Source organism: Athalia rosae, chromosome 5, assembly GCF_917208135.1.
Source record: "Athalia rosae chromosome 5, iyAthRosa1.1, whole genome shotgun sequence".
NCBI classification, from domain to species: Eukaryota; Metazoa; Arthropoda; class Insecta; order Hymenoptera; family Athaliidae; genus Athalia; species Athalia rosae.
In genome coordinates this window covers 13,043,457-13,062,256 of record NC_064030.1, presented here as the reverse complement: position 1 = coordinate 13,062,256, position 18,800 = coordinate 13,043,457, and the positions used below count along the sequence as shown (strand labels likewise).

General features: G+C 40.4%; 1 protein-coding gene and 1 long non-coding RNA gene across 5 annotated transcripts in view; one reads left to right on the top strand and one right to left on the bottom strand.

Annotated features, from left to right (window-relative positions):
• The window catches only part of LOC105684351, a 35,491-nt gene extending 17,382 nt beyond the window's left edge, over positions 1–18,109 (bottom strand). Inside the window, exon 1 of the mRNA XM_012397637.3 lies at positions 17,267–18,109. The gene's annotated coding sequence lies outside the window, so the exon portion shown is untranslated. The remainder of the gene's footprint in view (positions 1–17,266) is intronic.
• On the top strand, positions 6,965–12,831 carry LOC125501124. Of its 4 annotated transcripts, none has more exons than XR_007278638.1 (8): positions 6,965–7,100; positions 7,719–7,880; positions 8,349–8,963; positions 9,062–9,197; positions 11,011–11,210; positions 11,284–11,430; positions 12,060–12,194; positions 12,299–12,831. It is a non-coding gene; the product is annotated as an uncharacterized LOC125501124 (long non-coding RNA). The 4 variants fall into 4 exon arrangements; XR_007278637.1 differs by having other exon boundaries at positions 6,973–7,100; positions 7,695–7,880; XR_007278636.1 differs by lacking the exon at positions 6,965–7,100 and having other exon boundaries at positions 7,148–7,880.
• Positions 18,110–18,800: the final 691 nt, after the last annotated feature.

The following is an 18,800-nucleotide window of genomic DNA, read 5'->3' as shown; positions in this document are numbered from 1 at the left end:
TGACCCGGAGGAACGACTGTTTTTTTTTTTTTACACCACATACGATCCCGCGATGAAAAATTACGGGGCTTCGCATGGGTCCAAACTATTTATTTATGACACGATTGTCCGCATCGGCGAGTTTGACGAAATTTCGTCGATTTTCAGCCACCAAAGTTTGCCGATCGTCAAAATCGAAGCAGATCGCGTAAGGTCTTAGAAAAATGTTGGTACCTACTACGATCGTTCGACGTGATTTTCGCCTGGGTATTATTGACAGTTGGATAAAAAAAAAGGGTCTCCGAAACGTAACGACACGCGGAGTCAGATTTGCAAATCGTATGTGTAGGAAGATTATACTGTTATATCTGAAAAGGAATTAGCGAGGCACATGTGTTGTGAAACGAGCTCCTACGTGCCAGAGAATGTGTGCGGCGTTTGGACCGTTAGAGTTCATCCCGTGAATAGCGAATAGAGCGTCTCTAATTTTTTTTTGTCACTAATTAATCGCGCTAAACTTATTTCCCACAAAACACCGCTGCGCGTATGATACTTCGATAGAGAAAAAAAACATAGGAGAATTGAAAAGCGATGAGATAAATTGAAACAAAAAGTTAACGATATAATGATTGAATGGCCGAAATGCTGAAAAGAAGACGGTGAATTCAATCGTAGCAGTAAAACGTTAATTTTTAGTTCCTGAGTGCGAACGTCGATTATTGTATTGTGTAATAAGAATGCGGATACATTTTGACCGAACGAAGTGTGAAAAATTGAATAAATCTGGAAAAAACCGGAAATGATCGGTAGAATAATGATCGTTGAACGGTAGTGCTCGTATCTGGTTTGCTTCAACATTCAACATTGAAAATGGCGTCGGGTGTCCAATTACCAAATCTTAGGGATCGATGTATAATTCATCTTTGGCTATTCTTCTCATTTATTTCAACTTTTATTTTATTTCAACTTATATACCCTTGCTTGTTCCAGTTTGACCTTGACTTCACGGCCTGATATCAGGCTCCGGAGTCCGGACCTTACCGCATTTGTAAAAATTCATTCGACTGCAAATTCTCGTAGAAGAAAACTATCCAAGTCAAGAGCGAAAAGTTATTGCTAACCGGGAAAAGATCAAAAATGAATGAGGGGCGGTTTCGTTTTTTTACAGAAAATCATGTCACGTCATGTCATTCGCACGCGGTGGTGATGAACGGAAGATACAACATCTGGATTGAGCGGAGTGATAAAATTTCGAGTCCGATTGCAGAGAATGGGGATTCGAATCCGACGCGATAAAAATACATCGTAATAAATCTCCGCTGTATACCGGAGAGCGGAGTTGGGATCTCAAAAAACAGAAGACGCGAGGCGCGATGGTGGGATTGGTCAGTTATTCAATTATCGAGAAAGGAACGAGTGGCTCGCAGACGTCGAGTGGAAATAAGGAATCTTTCCCGGGGGGGTTCGCGGCGTCTCGTCCTGATAGTGAAAAAAGAGAAAAAGGACGAAAAAGGAACTCGCCTCAATCATAACCCCCTCGAGACTCCCAATCGAAACGGTGGAAAATGGTGAGGTACAAGAGCTCCGCGGGTGGTCCGATGGAGAAGTGAAGCTTTACGAGCCATTGACGATTGAAAAAGATGTTAACAAGAACCACATTCGATTGGCTATTTTGCTTTGGTCACCCACTGACCTGGCTCGAGGAATCTCGATGCTCTCCATTTCCATAAACACCGTGTCCGCCTTCAGGTGCGTTAATGGATCGAGTAAAAATTGGCTGTCAAAATTTTCGTCAAATTTTTTCTCTCCATAAAATGTACAAACATTAAAAATATGGCGCCTATTGCAACTCAAAGATCGATGAATACGACAGGATTCTAGCTGAACGAAAAAGGACAACCAAATATTGGACTTTCTCTTCTTCTTATCTTTCGACTTTCAAAGTTCTGCACAGTGGTGTGGATCAGGTCAAGTCCGGTGCACATAAGAGCGTAAAAATTACACGAACTTATGGGCCACAAGAGAAGGCAAGTCCTGGTTCGAAGTCTATAATTACTGGAAAAGGACAACCGCCGGTCTGAAATATTTCACAACTCCGAGTCAAAAGCCCGTAAGGGTTTCTCATTTTTCTGCGTTTCATCACGTTGACTATATGCTCAATTTCTGGTAGGATCAAGGACACTCGTTCCGATTACTTCATCGTTGAATTTAATTTATGGTATTCGGTTAGATAATCAGAAATGCTGAAAAACCAAAGCTGCCAATGGCGATGCAAGTCCTGTCGGTAATCAGAGTGAACAGTACAGTACCACGTCATTGGTTACGAAGACATAAAAGAAAAAAGAAATCGGTAGGCGTTAGCATGTGCCAAGTCAGTCAGCTGGAACTTGATTTTTTTTTTTTGCGCGTGTCGCAGTTAAATTTGTCGAGAGAAAATAACCGTGTCGTGTGATATGCCCGACGTAAATCGGGGTCTCCGTCGCACACTCGAATTCTCAAATCGTTGTCGTGATAATGTCCAATCCATGCTGCAATTCCCCGTCATGATTATTCATGCCCGAGGTATATTAAATCATCACGATTGCTAATCTGTTTCAAACGAGTCATAATGTTCCACACCACGATGGTGAGCTTAGCCAGCCTTGCTCGTTCACCCAATTGACATTTGGTCGTGATTCGGAGTGTCTGCAACGTACGATCAGCGACACTTTTATGAGTTTACGAATATCGCGTGCGAACGATATACGTCTACATTACGGAGCGGTCACGGTGAAATTGCGCACCCTATAATCCGTACATTTGTTCCGCGGAATAACCAATATACTCAGATTTTGGATTCAGCTGTCAAAACCAATCAGAGATTTCAGACATTTTGATAGGATCGATTAGGGTTAGTTCGACTCTATATTCTACGGAGGAAAGAACTCCTATGGTGTAGATGGGGGTAACGAAGTTCTAGGTCAGAACAGCGATCTCTTCGAGAAGCCTGTCTTCTGCGGAGGAGATAAACTTCTTCGAAGCAGATGAGTATGGCTCTCCGTCGAGGGTTGTAACACGACTTTCATCGAATAGTTACAGTTTTCCATTGGAGTTGTGATTCCCACCTTTCTAATACCAGAAAGGATTGATAATAATTTATTCATTTGGTCAATCCAATGTCAGGTTTAATCATCTGATCATTTTTTTAGGTTTAGGATCATTTGAGTTGCATAGTTTTCAAACTGACACAACAAACCCTCATAATTTTAAAAAGTTATAGCAAAAATATTGGTTGATCGATTTTATTTCATTGTTTGCAATATAGCTGATTATTGGAGTTTGGTTTTGAGGCACACTGTTCCGGAGCTGTCAAAACCTAACCTCGTCATATCTGAAAAACCGGACATCAGCTGTGTTCTCGATCTTCATCTGGTGTGACAGCCGAAGTTAAATTCAAAATTGAGTGTTTCTTAGCGCGTAAAAGTGAGTTTTTCTGAACTCCGAAATTGGGAGGTGCTTGCTTTGGCAGACTAGACTTTTTCATTGAGCATCATTTACTTTAGAATCCACTTTTCTCATTCTTTCAATTTTTTTCGTGCACTGCGCGTTGATTGGGCAAAAAAACTGAACTCTTAGAGTTTTTAATGTCTCACCCCATGCACATTCATTTCAGAGTTCATCGATACCATCGCCATTCGAGCCACACGGCAACGTCGAAACCATGAGATTCTAACATCCGTTCCCTCGGTACGCTCAACATATATACTTATTCACGTTTAACTATATTTTACGACGCATTGTGCGCCAAGGAAATTTCATTACCGTCTGCAATGTGTTTTCGCACGTATCTCAGCGCCACTGCCACTCCGAACGGAACTCCGATATATCCAGCCTGATAGAATACGGTGTTTTTTATGTACATCCATTTTCGGCAAGTTTAGGGTTTAGAAAATAAGCTATTCGAACGCGTATACGTTTCATCCAGACCCCGACGATTCCAAAGACTTGAGAATCGTAGTTAGGTACGTTATCTACACAACTGATTTCGGGACGTGCAGAATTCTGTGGTAAGCGAAGTCATAAAAATTCGGCGAACATTTAATTAAATTCAATATTGCATCCGCGTACGTTTTCAAGAATCTCCTAAGGTTTCGTTGAATATTATGCGAGACTGTTCGATATACCTATACCTACATCAAATTTGAGGGGGTTTGGAATCAAATTCTCCGAATGTGGAACCTTACCAAATTTTCGATCCCCCGATTAATTTCTTCTCGATCTCAACTTTTACTAGGTTATTCAAAAGTTCGAAACGAATCGTGAAACGAGTTGCGACTTGTTTGAAATAACGTTCGTTTCGTTTCATCGCTACTTCCTCGCGACACCCCAAGCATATTCGGTAGCCAGATGCTAATTGAAGCACCGCCTTAATTAGTCGACAAGCATCCTCGTTGGGACGTCAAGTAAAAGACGGAGACGGAGGGCGAGAACTTTGCGAACAATACAAAGTTAGCCGATATATAAAGTTGCGTACATATGTATATATTTATATAATATACACACAGTGAAAGTTTGAAAGATGATGAATAATTTTTGGTGCAAATTCCTAGGCAATTAGTCGTTAGATTGTTGAATATGTTTTTCAAAAATTACATCTCCCATACGTCTGAAGAGCTACTCAATTCTCATTCTCAGTTGAAGGGAATCCTTCCAATGAAATCTCAGCTGACGTCGTTGTCCCCAACCGGAATATCGACGAGTGTCAACATTTCCGTCTGAGCAAACGAACCCTTCGTACGGTAACCACGTGTCTGGCAACTGCGAAGTTTTTGAAATTGAAACGATGCCAAAAAACTTGACCCTCCATCCGCCAGACGCTAAATGAGAGGAAAAGCCTCTGGTTTTCTAGGTCAAGGTTGCGAGACATTTCAAGAAGTTCAATTTCTCTCGATGAATAATGAATCGACGTAATTTTGTAGGGGACGGATCGACGGACGTATTTTCCAACTTTGGAACTATCGCTGCACGTGACGATGAAGAATATTTTCACAAACGTCGGAAGTCCCATGATTCACATGGAATATTGATGATATCTTTGAAATTCTCATGCGACGGCTATGTGACATTTGAAGATGGTGGGAACGCGGGCTTATTGTTAGATTAGTTGAATACCGTGGATGATACTATCCGTGATTGAAATCGGAGTAAGAATCTTTACAAATCTCTCAATCATCTGAATGGCCACAAGACGTTTTCCGAGTATTTTCAGTCTTTAGAATTGAGGCGATGCTTCTTTATCGCATTACAAAGATCTTGCGGCGATGTCGTGTACAGACGAAGGGGAACAGGGAACATCGACTTTTCGCTTCATTGTCGGAGTACGTTTCGTACAAGGTGTGTCAAAGTGAAGATGGAATAGAAAAATTTCTTTCTCTTTATTTCAGAACGTCAGAATTCTCAATAGTTCGGGAAGAAAAGAAGAACAATGGGTTGATGAATCGGGAATGGGATACCAATCGAGTACAATATAATTAACAGAAAGTCTTTGGAATATGTTTCGTTACAGACATAAATCAAATTTATTCAAATTTGTATTTATTATTCCGTATCGACCGATCTGCACCAGCACCAGATGCAATTGAATACATATTCGTTGACATGAAGAAAAAAGTGTACCACTCGTGTTAATGCGATGAAAGTTGAAAAAGTGAAAAATTTCAGGCTTGAACTACCAGCGCGCCATCTATGAACGTAAAATCGAAACTTCGAACATGTGCTTCAGCGAGTTTCTCTCTATATTATTTTCAGCTGCTGAAAATGACACATTTGCGCGATTTAGATTAAACAAACTTTCGACGGTGATCGCTTCTTTAATTAATTATGAACAAACGACGCAAGTTAAGGAAGTCAAATTCAATGAGATTCTATTGTACCGATTTCTCAACGCATTGAAAATGAAATGGGCTCGGTTAGTCGAGTCTTTCGAGAGATATCGTCCCGTATTCTAAAAGTAGACACTAGACTAGACTAGATTTTTTTTCTCGTAGGGAATTAAACTTATAAAAAAACGTCAATAAATACTCAATGAGCTTTTTTTTTGTATTAATCTCACTAAAATGACTGGAAATTATATCAGAATTGTTGAACGGACTGTCCTCTCAACATCAGTGATTTTCTTTTGTCATCCAAGTGTCGTACCAAATAGGCGGCAATGATCGGAGCTGAAGAATCGCGTATATTATTTTCGACCAATCGCAGAGCCTAACCTCTCGCGCCTCGCGTCCGAGACTTGCAACGAATAAATAAATGAATCAAAAGATCGATATAATCGCTGTAGCTAATTGCATTACACGTGAACACCGGTGCGGTTCGATTATCGAAGAAAGGTCAAAGCGTGCGACGAGTAGCACGATTAATAACCGAACAGCACAATCGCTATCGTATGAAAGAGGGCGCTGCTGGTTTCGAAGTAAAGTTTACCGGCAACCTTTTTCTTCTATTTTTATTTTTTTTTTTTTTCTTCTATTTCTTTTTTTCAACCACGGCCCATCACAGAATTCTAATTATTGTTAGCGCCCATGCGTAAGATTATGTGTTGTTCAACGTTCACTCGCGATTACCGCTGTATAAGGTGACCACATACATTATAGCACGGGCCCGTCGAGAGAAAGGTCGAAATAATTATCCGCGTAGGATATATTTTACGTTACACTATGTATATACCCTATCGATAGCTACCGCCTGCTCTACGAACTATGCGAATTTCAATTGATTCGTATTATGTACTTAAAAACCATTTAAATCCATATCGATCGATAAACACGCTCCGTAACAATGATAATAATAATATAACTACAATAATGACAATAATGATATTGCAGTTGAAAATCACATTCTGCGCGTGTACATGCGTTATAGGCGCGCACGTACACTGCCTCGACTCGACTATGTGTTCCCGCGAGCGTGAGATATAACGAGGTCTCCAGAGACGACGTACCGAAGTGATTATTATCCGCCCTGTTAGCCAGACTTCCATCACCATTGTCATCAACACCGCGGCGAACGTACTTGCCTACTACAGTTACCTATCCATGTCGCGATCTCGTGTATTGTCCCACAATAAAATAGGCAATGGCCACATGGTATATATATGGGAATTAAGTCATGTCCGTGAACTTAGCTCCGCCATTTTTCAAATGTCTAAAAATGTTCATTGTGCCAGATTGTGCCGCACTTGTGCTCCACACTGTGCCGCAAAGCCCGCGAAAAAAAGATAAAAAAATGACGAAAATGAGTCAAAAAGCGTTTTTTTTTTTTTTAAGTAGCTCCGCCATTTTGGAATTGTTTAAAAAAAATTATTGTGCCGGATGGTGGAAGGTGCATCGAACGTTGTGTCGCCGGCGTATTTGCAGAAACTGCGACGGTTCTTGCACAAATCGAGGTTTTCAAAAATCATCGCAGTGAAACTGAAAAATAACAAAATCAATTTTGACGTTGAAAAAAAAATGCTTTTTCGCTCCATTTTCGTCATTTTTTGAACATTTTTTCGTGAGCTTTGTGGCACAGCGGAGCACAAATGCAGCACAATCTTTACACATTTTCAAAATGGTGGAGCTAAGTTCACGGACATAATTGAGTCCTACAGATCTGATCGAATGTTTCAATTTTTTTGCACACTCATTTTTTCGACTTACTTTTGATTTACTCGCGAAAATATTTTTCGACATTCAAATTAGACGGAATCGATCCCTTTGGCGCAGGTCGTCGGATTCGTAAACTAAATCGATATGATGCATTGAAGGTGAAAAAAAGTGAGAAGAAAAAACAAGTGGTTGTAACTCCAGGGAGGAAATAAACTCGTTGCTAATTTCCAATAAATATTTGATTTGGACGACGTACACCTATAATATCGTCAAGGACAGGTGAAGCTCGACTTTTTTGTATTGAATATTTGTCGGAATTGATTTTTATTTTTTTTTAAGTGGAGGTAAGTGTACCGGTGTGCAGCTTATGCAAAGCACTTAATTAGCGCGATAATTAGCTTGAAATTTAGCCGCCGGTCTCTAATGAGTTTCACGAGATTAATCGTCACCTTGTCGTCGGTTTGAAGCCAACTGTAACTTGGCTGTATAAATACAAGAATAAGGGTCGGTAAAACTCGACCTCGTGAAGGTCACTTTACTTTCCACTAACCACCACACGTACGTTTTTTACCAGAGCGACGATGTAATGTAATTCTTAAACTTCATCTAGACGGAAATATATCAGATATTCAACTAGCATACGTGGTGATCTGTTTGAATACCGCTAAAACTACTAAATTAGGCAAATTTCCGGATGTGCGATCCGATCGTAAAAATTGAAAGCGTTAATTGGACGACATTTAGCAGGATCAGATCTTCCGGAGGTCCTTCATGAACCTGCAGATAGATATAACCTCAGGTGAAGCCTTCGTACGAACGTCAAGGTTGCGGTAATAACGATGAGGTAATGTGGTTGAATGTCTGTGTATATTGCAACTAGATTCTCAACGTTCTTCATTTTCTTTCCATCCCATTCCATGTCGAATATTTCAATGTCCGAACGGCGCTTGTACAGTTTCTCTTCGAGTGCAAAAAACTAGAAAAAAAAACGCGCGTTACCATGGGAGATATTTGTCGGTCGAGAAAACCTGGACAAAGAAATAAGGTCCGCGAAAAAAACGCGACCTTAAACTCGTACCTTCGTAATTTGAAGCGACCTTGAGTATCCATGATGTTACGCGCACCGTCATGAGTGTAAGACGTGTAAGTTATTTTTTCAATTTTTTCTAAAGAAATTGATGTACTTTTGAATTTCAAAAAGTCCATTAAAAAAAAATTCGCGCTAGAGAAAAAGAAGGGGAAAAATCTTAGCTTTTCGAGGATTTGTTAGATATATGGTGCAAACAATGTCTGGTATAATAAACTGGAAATAGAGAAAGCTCTACTTTGATCGACGAGGACATCGATTCCACCTTAACAAAGGTTTGCGCGTTAGATTTCGAGAATCTAAACTTGGAGAACGAGTACAAAGTGTAATGAGTTTTCCGTCGGTTTTTACCCACAATACTTTCGTGTTGCAGCTGCTGGAGCGCCGATGACTGGAGAGGGAACGAGTTTAGTAGGAGAAACGCAAGGTTTTGGTACGGCCGAGTTCCAAGATCCGGTGGCAGCGAACTGTAAGGGCACCGAGGAGTTGCGCAATTCAGCCGACTAAAAGTTAGCAAAGTCGAATTTCACGAACACTGATTACAAAGAGAAATTAGAGACGGAAAAAAACAAAAATGAATTCACAAAAGGGCGGCCTTAAATTATAGTTTTTTTCACTTCGGCAAAGAATCGTACAGTATGAAAAAGTAATCGCGATAAAAAGCACTCGAATCCAACGAGAGTTGAATTCGATTGCTGTAGCGTCCTTCCGCGCGAAGAGGCGAAGCCTGACCTAACCTAAAATTCTTCAAGGTTTCGCGATCATCGCTTCCGTCCAAGTATCGGAAATTCCGAAAATGAGGAACGATCGACCTTCTCACGTAGATCCGAGATAATAACGGCGATGATAATAACACATTCACGGGATGTAATTAAGTTCAACGTACGTGCGACCGACTTTTGAATCACGAAGAATTATCGCAGTTGCAGGTGGTGAATTGTCGGAACAGTTGTGACTTGCGCATAGAATTTTCTCTATAGCGCCAACAATAACTTCCAGATTCTGTCGAGGAGTCGGGGCCGCGGTGGTTTCCGAGACAAACTTTAAATTGTTGCAACGTCTGGTCTTGGCGTACGTTCCACCGTTAGGAACTGCAGCTGGGTTCTCTTCTTTATTGTCAAAACCAACTCCTCGCCGCGGCAGAATCTCAATACAGCTGGGGGAGGGAAAGGAAAACTGTAGACTTCGGTTTTTATGAATGCAATAAAATATCGTCGCACTTTATTCGGTTCCCATACGCATTCTGCATTCGTTCGTCACTACTAAATTGTGAATCACTCGGTCTTCGTAATCTCGGATTGCGGTATAATCGCATTTAGTCTTCGATCATTTTAATGTCATGTGTCTAAGAAAATATCGTTCACAGATGGATATAAAACGCGTAGTTGCGGTCAGTTCAGACCCGACGTCTGGCGGTTATTAGCAGAAGTATAAAAATAAGCTGTCTAGTGACGAGGAGATCATGCGCATTTTTATGGCTTGGCCAGGTCGAAGTTGATAAAATGGAATTGGAAACGCATGTGCTAAATTTCTTACGGGGAAAAAAAAGGTACTATCGAAGGGAAAAAGATTAAATCTTTTCGCTCGTTGTAAATTATCAAAAGCCAATAAAATCAGGAGTTTTTAGTCTGCAGAAGTTATGAATTCTTGTGGATATTTTATCATTTTTTGCCGCTCGGTGAGCAACTTTTTACACGTGAGTTTGAAAGAAAATGCAGATATGGGGTTACGAAATAGCGTAAATTTATAAAAACATCGAAGATGATTTCAATTTTTAATGAAATATTAACATCGAATCGAATAATGTTAACCTGAATGATTTCACTTTCGTGAAGATTAATCATCGGTGGATAATGTGCAAGAGAATCGAAAAGATACGCGGATTTGAAAATGGATGTTCAAAAAATTGAATCACAACGAGAAAAGTCGCCTTTCACCTCGGGCGTGAAATCTTGCTGGCAGCCCGCGCACGGATTCAGAAAAGCGTAAATTTCTGACGTGATAAGGTACAAGAGCGTGCCCGGAATCGTTTGAAATGTACAAATTTTTTTTTTTACTTTCTTAAAACGTAATTTACGCGGTTCACGTTTACAATATGGACGTATATACCTGTGCAATCTGCACGGTGCGTCTTCCAGCGAAAAATATAGGTTATGCAAATACGAACGGAACATGCGATAACGCTGGGAAAGAATTGCCTCTTGCGTTATCCAACAATATTCTTGTAATTCCAGTCGTTTGACGTTACGTTACGCAATGTTTCTATACGTGCGTTACACTCATGCTAACTGTCAATTTCGAATTGTATTTTTTCTCTCTAAGGTACGTGAGGACATCGGAAGGGGAATGTCTCGAATCACGGAAAACGGCAAAATTGGGAACTAATTCGAACGGACCGTTTAAACCACGCGCGACACGAAAAAACATCGAACTAACGATCCGAATGACGGATGACCTCTTCGATATTAACCCAGAAAAATGATGATATCACGTTACCGTGGCGTAAAAAAATTGAGCCTTCGGTAAGGCGATGCCGAATATTTGAAAACGATGAATTATTCGATGAGACAATTAATTATTCGTGATTTCTCTTAGTTTTATCATAATATTCCACGGTGCAGTCGTAGAGGTCACGCGTGACGCAATTAGCGCCGGTGTGTTTACAGGCAGCAGGTAACACCACGTGTTACGACTTAATGTGCTGCTTCTAATCGAGTCTACATATCACATCGGTGATTACAGGTAGGTGAAACACACACGAGTCACGTACTCGCAACTCAATGAGCTTCTCGTCGAGTCGACGTGTCATCGCGATCATTGAAAACTTTGAAAAGGAATTCGAAGCGCGCTTGCTTTCGCGCGGTGATGAAATTTCTAAAAAAATTAGTTTCTCCAAGAGATGTCATCCCCGTTACGCTAAATTCTTTGACTTTTTAGCTCGACGTACGTCTTCCCGACTCGAAAAAATCTTCCTTTTCATAGCGAACGTGTCAGTCAAGATGACAATTGATTCCGAATAATTTACATTTGAATCTTTACGAAGCTGAGAAAAAAATGTGCTCGAATGATTTGTTAATTAGCTAGGTGAGAGATGGCTTTGAACTTTTACGAAAGGATGATTTCAAGCGACGGGTCGTTAACGCAGTTGAAAAACGAGTCGCGAGAGCTTTGTTGAGATTTGTCTGATCCGAGTAAATATTTGAATGACAAAATCCTGTCGCGGTAGTTTCTGTGTAATTTTGGGCTGTTGAGGTGCGGTGTGTACTTTGAGTTAGCTCGAACGGGTCTTCGAACGAGGGGGTTATACATTCCGGCACCCGCGTTGATATCAAATTATACAAATTGAATCAACTTTCTCTTCTAATCCACAGGCTTTTATAAAATTGAAAGTATTTTACCACCGAAGTACGAAACGAACGAACACGACAGCTCCGAGGAGATCTCCACCGATAACGATCAGATTGTCTGTCAATGGCTGGAGCGAATCACATCCGGAAGTTGTACAGGTACACCGATATCACCGGGAACCCCCGAGTAATGATATTTCGAATATCTAAATCCATGAGAAATGTGGAATAAATTAATCCTCGGATTTTGCCTTGCTAATTAGTAGGGTGGGTATGGAAATGTTGTACGATGAGAGCTCCGGTGGAGATGCATCGCTACGAGCTTTGCGGTTCACGGGCGGCTGAACAGCCCTTCTTTACCGACTGAAACGACGCCGATTTTTCATTTTATGGCTTTAACCGAGGAGCGGAACGAGCTGAAATTTTGACAAAACACGGACGTGTTTTTCATGCATATGATGAAATTGATAATGAAAAAAGATCGATCCTGCTGTATTCACGAATCACGCATTTCCACATGCTGTAAAAACGATTTTTACTTATAGGCAAAAAATTCAAAATGACATCATCGAAAAATATGAATTAAGTCTCACTTCTCTTTGAAAAATATTGCAAAATTTCGCATAATGAGAAGAATAATGATCACAAGAATGATTTTAGTGCAAGTGGCGTTCGTTTCTGTGAAACAAAAAAAAAATGTATAAAAAAATAAAAAATTACTCTATATGTGCCGTTCGGTCACTTAAGCTTTGCTCATTAGGGTTAGCAAAGTTACGCAAAAATGACTGACGGTAGTTTCTCCAAATGAATTATGTCTACAGATTTCCATAGACATAATACCGCCGCGTTAAGGAGTCGTAAAAACAAACGATTTTTAATAATTTAAACAGACTTAATAATAAAGTTTTTCAGCCTCCTGCTGTTGCAGCAGGTAAAGACTGTAATATACTTAAATATACCTACGTAGATCACTGGACTGTAAAAAGTCGCGTTGTAAAATCTTCACCGTACAATTCATCTACCATCCATAGAAAGTAGAACTAGGATGAGCGACTTGTAATTAGTTCTGCATTTTTGAGTACCTCAATCATGTATATTTACGGCAGAATGAATCCGACGAACAAGTTTCTTCTTCTTTTTTTTTTTCTTTCTATTCGTTTCTTTCTTTTGTCTTCCATTCTTATCGGATACTTGTATTTTGGAGACTTCGATTCGTACTCGAAGAGAAAAAAAAAAAAATTCTGCTCATGCAAAGTGCATAAAACACATCCGTGAAATATCCATAACTCAAATGATCCGCGGATTCCTTTCAACGCCCCGTCATCGGTCCGAACTTTTTTTCAATTTTTCTCAACCGAAGCGAATCGGTTTTTCTTTTTGTCCGAACATCACGGAGCTGCAGAGTTGCAGAGAGCAGGAGCAGGAGCAGCAGTATAGTGGCAGCAGCCAATCATTATACGAGTATAGAATAGAGCGAGCGGTGCGGCTTGCGCGTGTCGTCGACCTCAAATCTTAGAAGATGCTCACGGTGATGGAATCTCGCCGTGAGGCTCGCCGGAAGCTATACACAAGTTGTGCGCTTTGGGTTCGTTCGTTTATGTATCTAAGCTGGATGTTTTTCGTTGCGAGTTCGTCCGTCCGTCCGTCCGTCCGTCCGTTCGCCCGCACCGCGCGCTGATCACGTCGTTGCGTGAGGACCGCTTATTGTAAGTTAATTTTCTTACGTCAGTTAGCTTCGTCGTAAACTTTAAGAGCAGCTGACGTGTTGCGCCGCGCTGCTCACCCCACCGGGCGAAGTAAAGGGGCTCCACATCTTGGCTCGCCGGTCGGGCTAGTCGTTTGTGTTCCCGCTGTCGAGGACTTTTGTTCACGAACAAACCAACAACAACTTACGCTCTTACGAACGAATGCTGCCGCTGCCGCTGCCGCTGCGGCTACCGGCTACGATCAACTTTATACTAACAACAATAAATCGTGAAATACATTGCAACGCGCGCACGCCATCGGCCGATCAGATAATCGTATACTTTAACAGGATATGATACTTTTGACTATAGTTATCTACGGTACGTGACAATTTCTTTGATCAGGTACGAGTTCTGTTGTAGGATAATTGAATTGCGATTCAATTGTTCTTGTTCCAATAATCGCCGTGGCTTAATACATAGCAGACTGGTCCTTGAAAATTAAGTTTTGGCGGACAGCCCGTGAGCGGCTCCTTTTTTGTTGGAAAAATAACAGGATTTCTTTTTTTTTTTCTAACTAAGAGAACACGTGCCGTAAGACCGTAGAAAAATTTTGTGGAAAATCAAATTGTTTTCATGAAAAATGTTGTATCCTTTTTTTTTTCTATTTTGTATGAAATGTGCACTTATGAAGATTTTTCAGAAAAAATGTTATTACTAAATTGCTCGATATATAAATCTACGAATTTTTTTTTTTTTTAAATTAAATATCATAAATACGCATTTACAGTAGATCCCTCGATGGATCCTTTTTCGTAGAGAGTTCAAGTTCTTACAAAATTGTTTCTATGGTTGTTTTCTCAAATCTGCATATTCGACGAGGTGTTTCTAAAAAACTACGATTTTATCGAAAAATCAAACTGCGAAAAATCAATTTTTAACGACCAGTCTAAGGTATATTAATTTCGATTTGTAAACATTCTGAAGATGGAGATCGGGTGGTTGGAGACTACGGAGTGAATCGGAGTCAGTAAAAAATCGTGATCAACGATTTGGGAAAATCTCCTAATTGAAATGTTTTCATTATACGTGGGCCGAGCCAATTATCAGTGGGTATCCTCTCGATAGTGCAGCGAACTTTTTCTAAAAACTGTCCAATTCTAACCAAGTAAATTGAAACAATGTCTACTCTTACATTCTTGTCAGACCACCTTCGATGACGCCACAAAACAAAATGTCTCTGGTGCGGATTTCGTTGAGCAGTAAAGAAAATCGGAAATTTCGGTTAATTTTTTGACGCAGGAAGAAGGCAAAATGATGGAGAATCAACGATTGGACGAGTAATACACGCGATAGGATTGAGGAACAAGAAAGAAGGAGAGAAAAAAACGCGATGAATTTCTATAATGCGGCCTAATACCGCTGCCACGCATCGACGAGGAGCGTCTGCTTCGGATTATAAGAAAGCATAAATTAATTAATTCGTCTCCGCGCTGCACTTTCACCGAACTTATTTGAATACCTGAATATAACGATTTACGTGTTTTGATATTATTAAACAGTAGAGAGTGTCGATCGGGCGGAGACAAAATCGACGATAAAACTACATTTATGTATATTTTGCGTCACACGGCAGCGCGCATATAACAAGCTATAATTCCTGATTACACCTATACTTCGGGAAAGTTTCAAATTTTCGAACAAAATTTAACGAAAACAAATTTGATCCCCTCATTAATGACACGCCATGAATAATGACGCGGTAAAAGTTAATCGGATAATATGCGCATATGCAATGGTTATTCGCGAGACCCCCATTTTTTGGGAAAAAAAAAAAAAAAGATTAAGACCCTGTATAATAGCCTGAAATTTTCCTTTTTTTTTCTATGAGATTTTGTCGACCGAAGAATGTTAACAATTTGACCCTGCCGGTAAAAATATGGAGAAATATTATCGAGTATAGATCTAGTGTCGATGGTTACACGCGTGAAACGTTCCGTAACCAACATTTGCTAACGAATTGTGCACGTAATTGACCTACAGCCCCGAGTACAATATCTATAAATACGTGTCTCTCTGGCCTACGTTAATCACCTACAATCACTATTTGATAACCTGCACGGACTAAATATTGTAACAGCGACTGCAGTAGACCCTATTCAGGTATTTTAAGTTCAGAGCGGCGCGGCGCGGCGCGTGCACCGTGGCGCGCGGTGTGTGCGGTGACATTTATTATTTCGTGATGAATTTCACATCGTTTACCACCGTTTAATTTTAATTACTGATAATTTATGGTAATTATACAGCCAACCTCTAAGGAGGCCGATGCGTTTTTTATTTTCATTGTGTATATTTTGTAGCTCCATTTCACCACGTGGACTGTAGAGTTTTTTTCAGTTAACGATTTGTAATTACCATTAAAGGGGGGATTTTTCAAATTTTTATAACGAGCACCTCTCGAACGTTTCTAATCACGGAAAAAAATCCCCCCCCAAAGTTAGAGCTATTAAATTTCGACAAGGACACGTGCAGCACAATTTTCTTTGATGATTTTCGAAAGAAAATTCAAAATTTTTTTTTTGATTTGCATCGACTCGAAATACATCTATGATGCTCTGAATCGATGAATCGATAAATCGGTAAATCTGTGCAAGTGATCATTTTTTGCTTCAGTTCAACATTCGATGAATGCTATGGATGGATTGAATTTCTTTTTTTTAATTTATTTAGATAGGCTAGCCTTTTTTACTTTTTCATTTGTCTCAAGCAATGAAAAATAATCTAGAAGCTTACAGTTTTTTGTATTATAATTTCAGAAAGTATTAATAATTTTTAATTTTCTTCTGCAATAAATTATCATCAAGATAAATTAATTGATAAGAGAATCGAAAAATTTTCTTCCCAACAACCGCGTAAACCGTAAAAACTGCAGTTTTTAATCAATTTGTGAAAAAAAAACCGCAGAAAATACAGAATTTTTGGTGTAATTTGCTCAGTAATTAAACCACGAACTCTAAACGCTTATACAAATATTTCGAGAAGACGTAGTCAAAAAAAAAATTGAAAATTTCTATTCAAAAATTGGAAACGTTTGAAAGGTAAAAGGTAAAGGGTAGGTTTGAAAGGATCGTAGGAACGTTAGAAATCATCTTTTTCAGGACCACGAGATATTCGAATCCTCGTGGGATGGACGTGACGAATTATTACCTTCAGATTAGCGGGATACATATTATTTTTCCGTAATGTACGAGGCTACATACCATCGAATCGACACAAAAATTTGCGAATATCTACGCCGTTGCGGTCTAAACCTAATCGCTCACATTGCGGTTTTATTCTTCAAATCTCAGAGCAGACGACGGGACGTGGGGAAATCCTTGACAAATGAAAAAAAAATTATCCGTCGCACGATGTACGGGGAGTAAAAGAGCTGGGAATATCGGACGTATAGCGCGTTACTTTTTCAAAGAAACGGACGGAACGAAGGGCGGGATGACGGGGAGGTGGGATCTGCATGAAATGTTGCCGATCGTTTATCGAACTTACAGAAATCTTTGAGACCCTCGCCGCAACACGGAGACGTCGAAGGTCAGGGTGACACCGCGAAATAGTTGAAGGGGAACAACCACCAGCCGCGCGGGATCACCGCACGTGAGATTCACCGCTCGATTTTTCACCAGAATATTTTGCTATCACCTCTCAGATATTATTCCACACACACAAAGAGCGAAGTCGGAGAAAAAAACAAAAAAAAAAACAGGGCGATAACAATCACAAAACTTTTCATAAGTTTCAAAACTTACACCGATGGTAATTGTGTTTATTAAAGTATAAAGTCCGTCCGACGTGAGACGGAATGATACGTCTTCCTTTCTTGATTCTTTTGTTTTTCGTTTGTTTTCCACACTCCTTGGGGATTATTTACATCGCGCACAAGTTACCTCAGGAGAAGAAGGAAACTCCGAAAACATTTGCTCTCATTCCGCGTCTCGAGATCCGGATGAAGGGGCGATGAAATTTTTCATTATTTCACCTCGAAAATCGGATTTTTGAAGATTATCACAGTTTTTAGAGAGACAGGACTAGGCACACTGCGCGGGTCGAGGACGACGGCCCTGAAATCTGTTCTTCTTTTCTTCGCGACGATTTTTCGAATCGTTTCTATTTCGTCCGTTGGAATCCGAACGCGAGTTTACTTCGTCCTCGACGTCGAGGATCACGTGTTCGTTTCGGGGGTTGTACGCGAAAAATGGCGCACGTTTTTTGTTTCTTTTTTCGCGGGACACAGCTGATCGTCGCTCCGTTGTTAGTTTAGTCTTCCCTTCCCTACCGGACAAACGGGCGTCGCGACGTCCCTTCGCGTTATCCCGGCGCGGCGTCTCGGCAGCGACTGGTGGACGACCGGTTCAGGACGCCCGAGACAAACACCAGCGCCCCGCGCCGCCGGCGAACCAAAAAGGAGGTAGGCGAGGCGGACAATAAAAACTTGGAGGAAAAACTCGCAGCGACTAGAAGACGAACTGCGAATATTTCACCACTGACGCGATCAGGATAACGAACGCATTGCGTAGTCCTCGACGATGAAATGGGTGACACGAAAAATTGACTCGGAATGCCCGATTTTATCTCAATTTTCGGTTTTCCGTTGTTTTCTTAATTCCTTCCAGGAGACGGCTGTCAATTCATTATGGAATAAAAGCGTGATTTCTATTCTGTTTTTTTTTTCTATTTTGTGGTATACGACTTTGAAAGGTACGCCCTTCTGGCTCTCATAGAGCTCGAATTATTTCTAATAGTTTATTTTCGAATTTGGAATTTGTTTGATAGGGTGGTTCGACAATCTCAAAATGGTAATTTAAATGTACATATCTTGAATTAAACTAACACCGTATCGCGACAACATAAGTAACATCATTGCGTAATCTCATGTCAAATCCGATTTCCTGCATCGTGAAAAAAAAGTCGATGAAAGATAAACTTCGTATCAGGAAATACCTCCAGTTCGGATACGTGGCAACGGTTTTTAAAAATGGTGCTCGACTATTTTGGAACAGGTATGTAATCGCCCGCCGAGCTGACT